Here is a 14,352-nt window from a genome sequence, read left to right on the forward strand (position 1 = left end):
AAAATTGATGTTCTCCGTGTTAACTCTGTTCTCATAATACTGAGCCATAAGCAGTATTTCGGAAGGTGGTGTTTGCCAGGCACTCTCTCAAGCCATGATTTGAGACCGAATTTCGCACTAAAGAGCACGTACAAACTTGTCAACAATCAATCTCTGTCCCGATTCATACCTCAAATCTTGTCCGCTGTAGTCCGCAAATTCCTGCTCAAATCTATTGAAATACTCTGTTGCCCCCTCAGATTTTCCTTTCAAGCAGCCTGTTAATTTGTCCCATATAATACTTTTCTCTGTTACTAAAGTCTTCTGTTTAGCCAGCATGGTGCTAGGCAATGCTAATATTTTCTCCGGAGGTTTCTCACCTGCTTTTTTCTGTATGTCGGCAGCCATGAGTTCTTGCCATGTTTCCCCCAATGCCCCGTTAGCATCTGTTTCTTATTTGCTTCCATAAATCGTAAGGTAACATTATGGGTAATCCCAAATCTATATCTTTTAATGTAAAAACTGAAGAAGCTAAGACCGACTGTACTTCCTTATATAATCCAGTCGGGTTCTTCCTTATGTCTGGAATGGATAGCTTAATTGTGTTAACTTCTTGTCTGGAAAAGGGAATATATACAACTTGTTCAATATAGTGTGCAGCAACTGTTCTAGCAGGCACGTCACCATTGGCTGGCTTCTCTATTTGAGGGACAAGAGGCGGAGGCACCTCTCTCATGGGCATCTGAGCAGTGGCCTTATCAATCCTATTGTTGAGCAATAAAGCTAAGTGTAGAGAGACAGGGAAGTGAGTGCAGTGTCATCTGTGAAGGTGCGCTTATATATTTTCACATCTGCTGTATAACACAATTTCCTTTTGATGTATTTGTCTTTTTGGTATTCAGACATTATTTGTAATACCTGTTTCTGAATGAATGGGGAGTATTGCTTAAATGTGTCATGGATCTCCATCGGGGGAAAGGGATGCATTAGAAATTCATCTAAGAGCGTCTCTAAAGATGTGTTTTTCTGCACTATCTTCACCGTATTTGCGGAGTGCTTTTCAGAATGAATGCTTTGTTTATTAAAGGACAAGATATTCCTAATGCATCTAGCTTTCCTATCTGTAGTTCATGTAGTTCCTTCCTCCTTACGTAAGAACAGCTCAGATAGGGTCTGATGTGCGTCTTATAGAGTATTGATGGTGCATGGTTCATGCTGAATTTGTAATTCTCTGGGCCCTGCAGTATCAATGAGTTTGCACCATTTTTGTGCAAATGTATTTCCCATGTGTACTAACAAACATTTTTGTTCAGGAGTATGGTAGTCAGTCTCCCAGCTCTCTGATCACTAAGTGTGTGTGAATATTGCAATAGAGGGTATCGGATTTGGCAGTGGTAGGGGAGCTAGGTTGCATAGCCTTAAGGTGATCCAGTGTGGGAGGTGCAGCAGGTCGGTGTCGGGTACATGTAGCACCGGTCGAGGCACCACTGGTACATAGGGAGGTCGGACGTTCTCGTCTTTCACTCAATAGTGCATCCATTAATTTATCAGCTGTGTGCAGGTCTTTGGATGGATATATTTTGCATATGTCTAACTGTATTGCTCTATCGGTCGCCCTATCACAGTCTTCTGTTGCTTTTGGTAATGCACTGAAGCCTTTTCTGTTTGGGTCATATGTTTGCGAGCTTGCTTCTGTCTGCATTTGATGCGCTGGGTTGCCTTTTTGCGCCAATACCTAACCGCATCAAAAGCAGCTGGCCTAGCCTTTTTATGCAATAAAACTTTCTCCAAATGCTGTATGCTTGCTAGTTCAAACGATTCAAAATCAGGCCATTGCAAAGGTGGTACATGTCTGCTCTGGCGATGCCAAAGACTATTAAAAATAATTGCTCCTAACCCATATTTAATGTACATATCATACGAGGGAGAACCTTCAGATCGGGCAGGCTGTCCATTTTCTAATCCAGTGGGTTGTTTTCTACAACAGCACAACATTGCCCAACAAGTGCACATTTTACTGAACCCAGGCATTTTACACAAAATGGTATCCCTCACTTGGGAAAAATATTTAGCAAAATATTCTTGTACAACCAACTCGAAACAAACTCGCCTGATTTCAATCACGACAATCATCCCCATTCAAATGAAATCTGTGTCTTGTGGGCTTCAAGAGGGCGAAACGTAGTCGCACAGCTATGGTCCGGAACCCTCGCCGAGATTATCGCTGTGCAGAGAGAGGCCCATGTGGATCACTTGTAGTAGCAGCGGCAAGAAACTTTGTCTCAGATTTGGCAGGGATCCCCGGCACTCAGTGGTCCCAACACTCGGTCACTCCGTCCTTGAAATACGATGAATTATCCTCGACAGGGCCCACGTCCCGGGCACCAGTTGAAAAACCAAAATCTGGTAACTGTACTGCAAACAAGATAAGAGACCAACAAACACAGAGATGAGTATATACAAAAACGTGTATTCGCTTCAAGCTGACTCAGGTTCTACCCAGCAATAGCTGTGCAGAAGTGAGCAATTTAAAGAAAGAAATCACATCCTTTTATGCACCCCAGTTTACATGTGTTCTGCTGCGAGTGTGATGTAATAGATGGTTTACAGCTCCATGCTACGCATAGGGTTTTCTGTGAAAACATACATTTTCATCAGTGATTTCATGCTGGTACATTCTAACTTTCCAACCTTACAAGACAACAGACTGTTCTCACTGAAAGGAAAACATTCCTACCAACGTTATTGCTTGTTTTTATGACCGAGGGTTACTGCATAGCGGCATGTTTTTACAGTTTATTTAGGATAACCCTTTCCTGGTACAAACAGAACAGATCATCACCTGGTCATAAACTATCATTATTAGTACGTGCATTTGTGAGAACCATGCAATTAAGAGCTGCAGACTAAAATATTTGATTGCGCTTGGTCCGGCCTTTGCAAGATCCAAGGCTGTATTAACAATGAGCTCATTTCTTTGCAACACCAAACTCGGCACTCTTGTGGTAGTGACTCCTTGTAGCTCCAAATAGGAGATTCTGCAAGATGGATTGAGTGCATGAAATGAAATGGAGGGCTAATCTGAATAAATGCATTTTTGCATGCCGAGTTGGTATTCACTAGAAATTGACTGGTATAGAATGTAGCACATCCGATATAGGAGCTGGACCAGAAGACAGGTTTTATTAAAGGCAATCAAACCTCAACTGACCCTATAGCTATGATGGTGTTGGTTCCCTGCCGTCAAGGAAAATAATAAAATGGTGCTTGTCAGGATGTCGCACATAAATGTTGTCCTCTGTCCAAAACCTAGTCTATCCTATGCTTGCGCTACCCCTAAAACTAAACAATATAAGTTGGCCTAAGTAAGTTGAACTCCCATGATACTTGGGCTTCTGTTGCCTGATTTCTGATCCCCACCCAAACTGTTCACAATACTTTTTCTGGCCCTTAGCCAGTCCCTATAGTTCAAAATAAAAGAAAGAAATGTCTGTTTTCTTTGCGGCAAAAAGGCCATCAGCAGACGGCGTCACATCGTTTGGTCCCCAGCAGTAGAATCCAACCACATAAACCTGTTGAAGCTGTTAGGGTGTTCAAAGCCCTCAAGGCTTTTCAGACAGAGTTGCAAGGAAAGACAGTACTGGTCCTCACAGACAGTACCATGGTCATGTACTACCTGAACAAGCAAGGGGGCACTCGCTCTCCAGGGCTATCCAAAATGTCCAAGAACATTTGGAAGTGGGCTATCAAACACAGGATGTTCCTACTGTCTTGCCGACATGTTCCAGGGGAACTCAATCTTCTGGCAGCCGTGCTCAGCAGAGACTTTCCACTACCCTTAGAGTACTAATGGCAATTACACAAAGACATAGTTTCCAGCATTTTCGCAGAATGGGGCTCCCCAGAGATTGACTTGTTCGCAACTGTGGAGAACTCAAAATTGCCAGATTACGCCTCCAGGTACCCTCAGAACCGATCCAAGTGGAACGGTCTCTGGATAACATGGTCAGGGACATTTTTTTACGCTTTTCCCCCAGATCCCCTAGTCAACAAGATTGTGCACAAAATGCACCAGGAACCAGTCACCATGATGTTGGTGGCCCCGATGTTGGCCCGCCAACCCTGGTTTTCCCGTCTGACGGAGATGTCTGTCTCTCTGCCCTGATGAAACTGCCTTGCCCATACAACATGCTATCTCAGGACAAGTGGGAACCACTTCATCCATGTCTGCAGTTTCTCAATTTAGCAGCCTGGCTCCTCAGGTCATAGAGTTCGGGCATCTCCAACTTCCTCAGAGATGCACGGATATGCTTTGAGAAGCAAGAAAACCTAACACCAGACATTGCTACTCCAGTTGCCAAGAGAGATCTGCCCTTCAAGCCTAGAGCACTCTCTTCTCGGGGCACTGGGGCTTCCATAGCATTAATTGCAAATGTCCCTCAAGGCCATTTGCAAAGCGGCAACCTGGAGTTCTGTACACACCTTTATAAAACACTATTGCCTAGACACTCCCTCTAGGTCTGATTCTCAGGTGGGACAAGCAGTACTATGACATCTGTTCACTACTGTTCCTTCTCACATCCCACCACCAACTCTGGGGTTATAGGTCAAAGTATCGAATCAAAAGGATTGAATGACAAAAGGGTCGAATCAAAAGGACCGAAAACAAAAGGGTCCATTTTATTTTTTTGTTAAATTGTTTTTTGTTTGTTGGGTGGGTTACCCCCCCCCCACCCCCCACCAAACCCCCTATTTTGTGGTAAAAAACACTTTTTTCGTATACGGAAACCAAAAAAATATATATTTATTTTTTAAAAAAATTGACTCTATGGTTTTAGGTCCTATTGGCTTGACCCTTTGGCATTCGATCCTTTTGGATTCAAACCTTTGACCGGACACCTAACTCTGGGTACTGCTCACTAGTCTATGTACAGCATGTGATTCTAAGCAGATTCACAATCATCAGAAGACATGCATTACTTACCGTAATAGCATTTCTGATGATTGTATCTGCTTAGATTCACATGCGCCTACCCTTACTCCCCGCTCGAATGGAAGGAACATAGACATCTTACTACTTCTGCTCTTTCTCTACTCACTCACGATAGTCATAAGGCTCCCTCATGGCAAAAAAATACAATCGGAGGGACATCGACAGGTGAGGGATTTTGGGTACACTACACGTCACGTTGGGGATAGTGTTACAGGCACCCCCATGTCGACGTCCCCTTTCGATCCTTGAAAGACTAGGTGCAATACTCTGCATTTACCACTAGATGTCAGACTATATGCACAACATGTGAATCTAAGTAGATACAATCATCAGAAATGCTTTTATCGTAAGTAATGCATGTCCTACATATTATCTTCATAAAAGGAAAGCAATTGCAGAGCTTTAAATATTAGATCAATCCAAACGACCCAAAACACCATTTAGGAATTGACCTAGAGAAAGCATCAAGGATATATTTTCTCCCCACATAAACCTAGACCATAGTAATTCCCTTGAAACTCCAGTAGCAAGGCATTGTGGGTGTGTAAAGTACCTAAATCTCTGGAACAAGAGCTGGGCACTCCATCACCCAATGCTTCAAAGTTTCAATAGGGTCGCATCCAAAACAGAAACAACATTTTAGGTTTTTGTCTGGTAATTCATTCAACCCGTCCCCCCAAATGTTTGGTCTGTTCATTGGTAGGTAATTGATTGAGTTTAAAGCACGTGTAAAGAGAACACATTTGCATGGATGGAAAGTCTGTTAAGTAAGTTTGGGAGTATTCCCTTTTTCACCGGAATTTTGCATACTCTGTGTATGAAGAATACAATTTGATAGTCAAGTGTACGCAATCAATCTTGCCGAAAAGGCTTTAATTTTGCTCCACCTGGGCGATTAAGTAGTTCATCCTACGCTGACCCAATCGTAACAAGCTAATCATCCTTCCCGCATACTTATTAATAGAAGGTATATTTTTTTAAAATTCTGTTCTGATGTAAGGAACTTTGAGTAATTCAGCAATTGTCTCCATAAGTATCTTGCTTGTAGTGAAGTTAGGGCAAACTCATTACGAATAACTTAGTTAGGGATGGACATTGCCAGTGACAACACCTCTTTCCAAAGGTGGGCCTGTAACTTATTCAAATTATCTCCCAGGTGCAGAAGTGACTGATCCAGACCATACAGAAGCACAGGTTCAATTTTTATAAGATTATAACGGAGGGCAGAGAGAACCGAGAATCTGCATACTTTGTGCAGTAACCGTTTCACGTGTGAAACAAGTGGCGTAATCTTATCCATCTGTGACTGTTGCCACATGGTAATAGAGGATGAATTTGAGAGGTTACATCCAAGATATCTAACAGACGAAACCTGCTCAATTTTTTCCCCTCCCAAGACCCAACTCATAAGCTTAGGCTGCCTTTGAGTTGTAAAAATGACAAACTTTGATTTTGTGCCATTGGCCTTGAGGTTGTTATTCAGCGCATATTGAAAAAAAATATCCAATTTGCGCTGTGGACCAATCGGTGTACAGTCATTAAAAAATAGAAATTGTCTGCAAATGCGAGCCATTGAGGTATACCTTGCCTAGCCGGATAGATGCTATTCCTACACCACAGACTCTTGATGCCACTCAAATAGAGGTTGAACAGTCTGGGAGCAAGGATACACCCTTGCTTTAGACCCAGTTGAGTAGGAAGTGATCTAGAAAGAGCACCTGCCCTGCTTAGACAGATTCTGATTAAAGTATATCTGTGTAAAAGGGCAATGAGCTGGACTAGTTGAAGCGGGACTCCAAAATTGATCGGTTTGGACCATAGTTTTTCATGCAGTACATAATCAAAGTTAGAGGAAATGTCCAGTGATGCCATATAGACTGTCCCCCTGCCTTGGTTTTTCACATTATGCATCAAGTGCATCATTACTAGTGGATTTAAGACAGTGCCCATATTCTGCCTGAATCTAACTTGGAACTTTGACAGGACAATGGGTCTCAGAAATAACCAGATTTAAATCTCTAAGGAGAAGAATAGAAAAGACCTTGCTAGCAGAGTCCGTGAGTGCAATTGGTCTAAAATTCTCACCCTTCTTATAGACCGGAATGACTATAGATTAGGGTAGATTGGGTCCATGACAAAGGAATGGTGTGGGATGCAAATATGTGATCAAAAGGGCCTTTAGGTAGGGCCACAAGAGTTGAGATGCCTCTTTCAAAACACAGGGTGGAATACCAACAGGTCCAGTGGCTTTGAACAGTTAGTCTAGTGAGAGCCCATTCAATACCCTCCTCATTCTATGTACATAGACCAGCTATAATTGGTCCCTTAGTAGGGTCTTGGATTTCTGACAGAGGCCCAAAAAGAGTAAACTAAGCTGTAGAAAATTCAACCCATCTGTCTTCCGCAATTGGAACATTCTCTCCCATAGGTGTTTGCTCCTACAGTATTATTAATAATACCCCAAAATTGTCTGATATTTGCATGTTATATGTGATGTAACATATTTAGATTGTATTTAATATTTAGATCAATTCTACATGATTTAACACGATTTCTATGCCACTGATAGATTAATTTATTTGCTTTCTGGAATTCAACCAGGCTCAGTCCTTTAGTAACCAATAGTTTCAAGGTCCTACTTTTTATCCTCTTATAGTTGGAAATTTTAGAATCAAATTGGTGAGTAACATTTCTTTTTATGCAGACTTTCTGAGAAAGAATCGGATGTTTCAGGCAAATACCAACAATTTGGTAGAATCTGGCCATCATCTCATCATTTGTAGGGACTGTGCCTTTACGCAATCCTACACCTTCCATCAACTCAGCAATCGAATGAATAAACCTAAACCTTTGACAGAGCTTGTGATCCCACCTAAGTATCCTCCCTCCTCCCTCCAGGGAGATGCAGGCCAAAAGGAGTCACAAGCCCTTTGTGGAAGTTGGAAGGAAAAGATTAATGCCAAATGATCCTCCACCTTAACATCCATAAATTGGCATGGACCAAATTTTAGTATTACCATGGAGGACATATAAATAGTCAATTTGTGTACGATAGGAAACTCTTTGCCATGTGGGTAGGTCATCCAATGGTAGACACTGTAACAAGAGCAATTCCGATTTTGACAAAAAGGAATCACAATACTTTCCTCTTTTTAGACTTAAATTAGAGGAATAGGTAACCCCTTTAGCCAGATTCCACCTTCCAGCACAATTAGAATTGAAGTCACCTCCTGTTAGGAAGAATTCTCTGTTTAGGCTGAATTTCCTAACCTAGTGAGTCCCCCAGCAGCTTTGCTGGATTTTGTGGGGTTTATTTTTTTCTCCTGCCAAGAGTGAGACTCTTTTATCCTCACTCTTGGGCATGACTTGAGAGTGTTCTCTGTGACTTGCTATGTGCTTATGGGCTGGGGGGGTAATTTTCCCCATAGGCCATCATTGGTTTTTGAATGTGTGTTACACAGCACCCTCAGTGCAGTAGCACAGGGGTGTCTTAGAGACCCCCAAACATAGACTCCACACCCTGGGACTGACTACTGTCTCCCTGGGTCTGTAAAGTTACCATTGACTTTACTAGTCTTAACTTAGGAACTCAACCAGTACAAACCATCTTACTGTGGAAGTACTGGTAGGGGCAATTAGATTGCCCCTGGGTCTGTTGTCGAGGGGGTACGCCGAGTTCTGGCTGGTGGCAGTGGATACCACGGAAATATTCCACCGGAATATTTCTCAATGGGATTTCCCATTGGTTTTTGATGCACCACTTTTTGGTGCAATGTTAAAGATACCGCCGGTTTATTTATTTAATATAAATTCACCGGTTGGGATTTTTTGCCGGAACTCGCTGCCAAAATGGCGTCTAGGTTCACTTCAGTAACCCTGAACCCGAGTCGAGCCTTGGTTCCACTTTTGGCGGGCTTCTGCATAGAAGCCCTCCAAAGTGGTGCCATTCTGTCTGGGTACCACAGGGGGTGTGGGAGGGGGTTTAGGCACCCTGGACCGAGTTGCCTTGCCAACTCAGGTCGCACTCTAGTGTGATTGGCCCAAGTGGTGAGCCACCCCGCTCACCACTTAGCATGTTTGAGTGACAGCTAGGCTGTATGAATGGGGGTTTGCTGCATAAAAGCAGGGTTTTTGGGACTGGTTCTTCAGAAGTCGCCACAGGACCTAAGAAGCCGAAGAGGGAGAAGCCGAGCCGACCTGCCAAGACGACACCACCGGTGAAGCCCTGCAGAATCGTCTCACCACTTTTCCCGACGACAGAGGAGATCTCCCGCCGGAGAGTCTTCTTCCCTTAACTGGTGGGGACAACCAGTTGCTGCCTTCTTTTCGCCGTCCCGAAGCATCTCGTGGCCGCCTTGCCTGTTCCAAGCACCCCGGCAACCGGGATACCACTTTTTACCTCAACCGCGAAAGAGGGGTAAAAATCCTTTGTGACCGGAGAACTCCACGGCTGGCCTCATCCCTGGTAGTGCAACGACCTGCAGCCTTCCTCCCCGTCGAGACCACCTCTTCCTCGGGACGACGCCGCGACTTGCACCCACTACCAGGAACGACTACCACCGCTGGAGGAATCTTCCCACTTTTAAAGGTACTGTGATCCGCCCGGCCTCCCTTGCCACCGATTGTACGGGGTAGATTTAGCCCTCGGCTCTCGAACCTGGGTAGGTCTGGGACACCCTAACTAAACTTTTCAGAACCATAGTAAAACCGTTTTCTACTCACCTGCAAAGGCTTGTGGCAGTGTGTGATCTTGGGCACATTTTCGCCTGGCTCCCTCTAACGCGGGCCCCGAACTAATTCCCCTTGTTCCACTATTGACTGTCTTTGTCAACCTCATGTGAAAAGTGTTTTACCTAACTGCTCTCTTTATTTCTGCCTTTTCCCTCCCTTTTGGTAATACTTGTTGGAGTACCATCTAACGTTAAGCGCTCACCTCTGGTTGGAAATAAGTGGTGTTAACTTAGAATTGTCCAACAAATGATTAGGGATGTACATGAGTAATAGTAACTGTGTTTGACTCTCTTATCTTTTCTAATGTGCTAGTGTAATTTATGAGTGTACCTTTAATAAATAAGTTTATACTTTTACACCTAGCCCTGGTCAGTGTTTGCTTGTGCTATTGTACCTCTGTACCTATTATGTATCCTCTGTATACTGCCTAACTCTTCTTGAGTGAAGTTTGACTGCTCAGCCACAGCTACCACAGTGAATCTGTGCGGTGCAGACTGCTACCAAGTGGGTTTACTGCCAACACCTGTAGTCTTAAATCTTTTGCAGTGGTCCCAGAGGGAACTGCACAGGTTTCTGCCTAACACTAAGTGCATCATTACTAGTGGATTTAAGACAGTGCCCATATTCTGCCTGAATCTAACTTGGAACTTTGACAGGACAATGGGTCTCAGAAATAACCAGATTTAAATCTCTAAGGAGAAGAATAGAAAAGACCTTGCTAGCAGAGTCCGTGAGTGTAATTGGTCTAAAATTCTCCAGTAGAGTTGGATCACCCTTCTTATAGACCGGAATGACTATAGATTTGGGTCCATGACAAAGGAATGGTGTGGGATGCAAATATGTGATCAAAAGGGCCTTTAGGTAGGGCCACAAGAGTTGAGATGCCTCTTTCAAAACACAGGGTGGAATACCAACAGGTCCAGTGGCTTTGAACAGTTAGTCTAGTGAGAGCCCATTCAATACCCTCCTCATTCTATGTACATAGACCAGCTATAATTGGTCCCTTAGTAGGGTCTTGGATTTCTGACAGAGGCCCAAAAAGAGAAAACTAAGCTGTACAAAATTCAACCCATCTGTCTTCCGCAATTGGAACATTCTCTCCCATAGGTTGTTTGCTCCTACAGTATTATTAATAATACCCCAAAATTGTCTTTTATTTGCATGTTATATGTGATGTAACATATTTAGATTGTATTTAATATTTAGATCAATTCTACATGATTTAACACAATTTCTATGCCACTGATAGATTAATTTATTTGCTTTCTGGAATTCAACCAGACTCAGTTTTTTAGTAACCAATTGTTTCATGGTCCTACTTTTTATCCTCTTATAGTTGGAAATTTTAGAATCAAATTGGTGAGTAACATTTCTTTTTATGCAGACTTTCTGAGAAAGAATCGGATGTTTCAGGCAAATACCAACAATTTGGTAGAATCTGGCCATCATCTCATCATTTGTAGGGACTGTGTCTTTACACAATCCTACACCTTCCATCAACTCAGCAATCAAATGAATAAACCTAAACCTTTGACAGAGCTTGTGATCCCACCTAAGTATCTTCCCTCCTCCCTCCAGGGAGATGCAGGCCAAAAGGAGTCACAAGCCCTTTGTGGAAGTTGGAAGGAAAAGATTAATGCCAAATGATCCTCCACCTTAACATCCATAAGTTGGCATGGACCAAATTTTACTATTACCATGGAGGACATATAAATAGTCAATTTGTGTACGATGGGAAACTCTTTGCCATGTGGGTAGGTCATCCAATGGTAGACACTGTAACAAGAGCAATTCCGATTTTGACAAAAAGGAATCACAATACTTTCCTCTTTTTAGACTTAAATTAGAGGAATAGGTAACCCCTTTAGCCAGATTCCACCTTCCAGCATAATTAGAATTGAAGTCACCTCCCAAAATAATAGAATGAGAAAAACCTTATACAAGCCACCGTTCAATCAATGATGTTAGAGCCATGTTTATGGACTACATTGGCTGTTTATCAGGGTTCCAATATATATTGATCAAAATTGACTTAACCTTTGTGCAGCTGGTTAAAATAGCAACCCCCAGAAAGGAGTCTCCTGAAAGGATCGACTCTGACTTGAGTTGAAGAGAATTGTCAATGGCACACCCCCTCAGCCTACCCTTATCCGCACAAACAGCCAAACTAGTGTATGTATGGTAACCATGAAGTTCAAAATGTGTGGTCATCATAGTGTCTTGTAGCATGAGAACATAGCAGTCCCGCAGAATGGCTGAAGTGCAAAGTATCCTATGAAAATTCACCCAGCCACAAACATTCCATGATAGAGCCTTAATCGGGTGAGATTTAGGGTTGAGTCGACCCCTGTCACAGTCCCATCAAGGATTTTAGCACCATCTCCACCCAAGACCAGTCCTGCTTTATTACATTGGAATCCATGGGATATTGCACAGAGTTCTAAGTCATAGGGCCTCATTACACGGATGGCGTTATTAGCACATGGACCAAGGTGCTATTAGCACCTTGGTCCATGCCGGTAAAATACTGGCACCGCCTTGGTGGAAAGGGGAATTACCGCCCCATTCCAAGGTTGGCGGGGCAGTAATTCCCCCTTCCACCACTGCCCTTCGCCATTCCCATTTTTGCCCCATAGGGCATAATGGGAATGGGGAAGGTGCTAATTACGGCACCGCAATTTTGCGGTGCCGTAATTAGCACCAAGGTCCCTTAGCGGGTTGGTTTTTAATGCCTGCTTTTTGCAGGCGTTAAAAACCAACCCGCTAAGGGACCTCGTAGTAAGGCGGTAATGGTTAACGGTCACCGTTACCATTAACGGTGACCGTTAACCATTACCACCATCCGTGTAATGAGGCCCATAGTATCAGCTGGATTGAGATTTCCCCCCAGGGGAGGAATAGAAAGAAAAAACCTTGCTTCATCTTCTTCAATTTTTATATCAGATATTTCATAACCTGAAGAGAGCAAGTTGTTTTGTTGTTCCCATATCATTTTAGATGCTATTACCGAGTGGAAATAGCAAGTCCTTCGATTGTTTACCAAGGGTAAAGAGATCAAGTCAATATCATCCGAATGTAAAAATCTCAAAAATTGAATCTGCCAAAAAAATCCCAGAATCTTGGTTTGATTCTTGCTTGTCTGACGGTTTCGAATGATGTTGCTCTCCCATCCCAACGTTTTGGATGTAAAACATTCTGAATCTGAGAGATTTATGGCCCTATTTAGATTATTTTCATCAGTAGCCATCCCATTAGTGTGGTAGGAAGATTGTTGAGAAGTCAAATCCTCCCCATTCTGAACATTGGATGGCAGCATAGCACAACTTGGTTCCGCTGGATGGTGTGCTGATGATTGGAGTCTTGTTTGGAATGTTTGTCATTTGTAGAAACGTTTTAATTTTTGCTTGTTGGTCCCCTTGCGTGCTTCAGAATAGTCAGGGTATCCAAATTGGGAAGATTCATTGACATGTTTGATTCTGTATGTGCCCACGTCACAGATAGAAAACATGGATCAGTACCATATTCCCCATTGTTTGGTAGACTAGAATGTTCTACATTTATTTGAGGGTGAATAGATCAATGCACCCTTCCTCTTTCCTCCTCAGATTTATCTGAACAAACCACTGCTGCACACAACTCCCCATCTGAAATATTCTGTGTTCCCAAGTCAATGATATGTGAATCACCGGCAGTTGACCAAGACATTTTAACGAGGAACTCCTATTCTTTGCTGCCGGCATATTTTGGGATTTTTTCATCTTTTTTTGTTTGGTTTATTCTTATATGGCACTTGCGGTAGACATCCCAAAACATAATTTGTCAAAGTACACTCAATCCCCACAGGAGCATTTGTTGACACAGTATCTGGGTAGTCAATCTGGATGCAAGCTCAACCAGATCAGGCGGACTGTTAGGTGTTTGTGTGATGGGGATGGGATTTTCACCCGGAGAAGCATCCAGTCCGACTGGTAATAAATTCTTTATCTAAAAAGACTAGTTGGGCAATTCTGTCCTTAACAACCAAATTTTTGAGTTTATAATGATTTGCCTCCACTGCTGTTAGTTTTACTGCATTCATTCCTACAATATCCTTGATGTTGTCATACAGTCTTAGCATCGATTCCAATACTAGATGAAGTGCCTAGATGAATGCAGGTCCTAGCATAACAATGCTTGGCAGGATAGTTGATTGTCTACACATCACAATATTTCCGGGCGTAAAATGATTGAAATCAATGCAATTCTTGGTGAAGTTTCCCTCCTGATCAATAACTTCCAAAGGTGCTATAACCACTGGTCTAACATGGTTTCTGAGAATATGTTCCTCATTTAGAATTTTTGAAACCTCCATATCATGACACAGCCACAGAAAGGATTCGTCAAGAATAGGGGATTTCTCTTTATTTCCAGGATCGTTTAGCTCAAATCGTACTATATCGGTGTTTGCTTTTACAGGGGTCAGAGCCCGTAGGGATACACAATCCAGTGTATCATTTGGCACAGTGCGAGTCTCTGATACCAAAACTTGGGCATAAGTAATACTTCAGTATTTACCATATTAGGGTCTGAGTTTCCCCCAAGCTGTCCACCTGTAACATAGAACCTGGTGTTTTAAGCGGCAGCACAATAGTGTTTGATACAGTCAGTAT

At 42.8% G+C, this 14,352-nt stretch overlaps 1 protein-coding gene across 1 annotated transcript in view; it reads left to right on the plus strand.

Moving 5' to 3' along the window:
- Positions 1-14,352, plus strand: part of INTS4 (integrator complex subunit 4) — a 1,642,132-nt gene that overhangs the window by 834,778 nt on the left and 793,002 nt on the right. The window lies entirely within an intron of this gene.

The sequence above is a fragment of the Ambystoma mexicanum genome, chromosome 7q, assembly GCF_040938575.1.
Source record: "Ambystoma mexicanum isolate Mex_15411 chromosome 7q, UKY_AmexF1_1, whole genome shotgun sequence".
NCBI lineage: Eukaryota > Metazoa > Chordata > Amphibia > Caudata > Ambystomatidae > Ambystoma > Ambystoma mexicanum.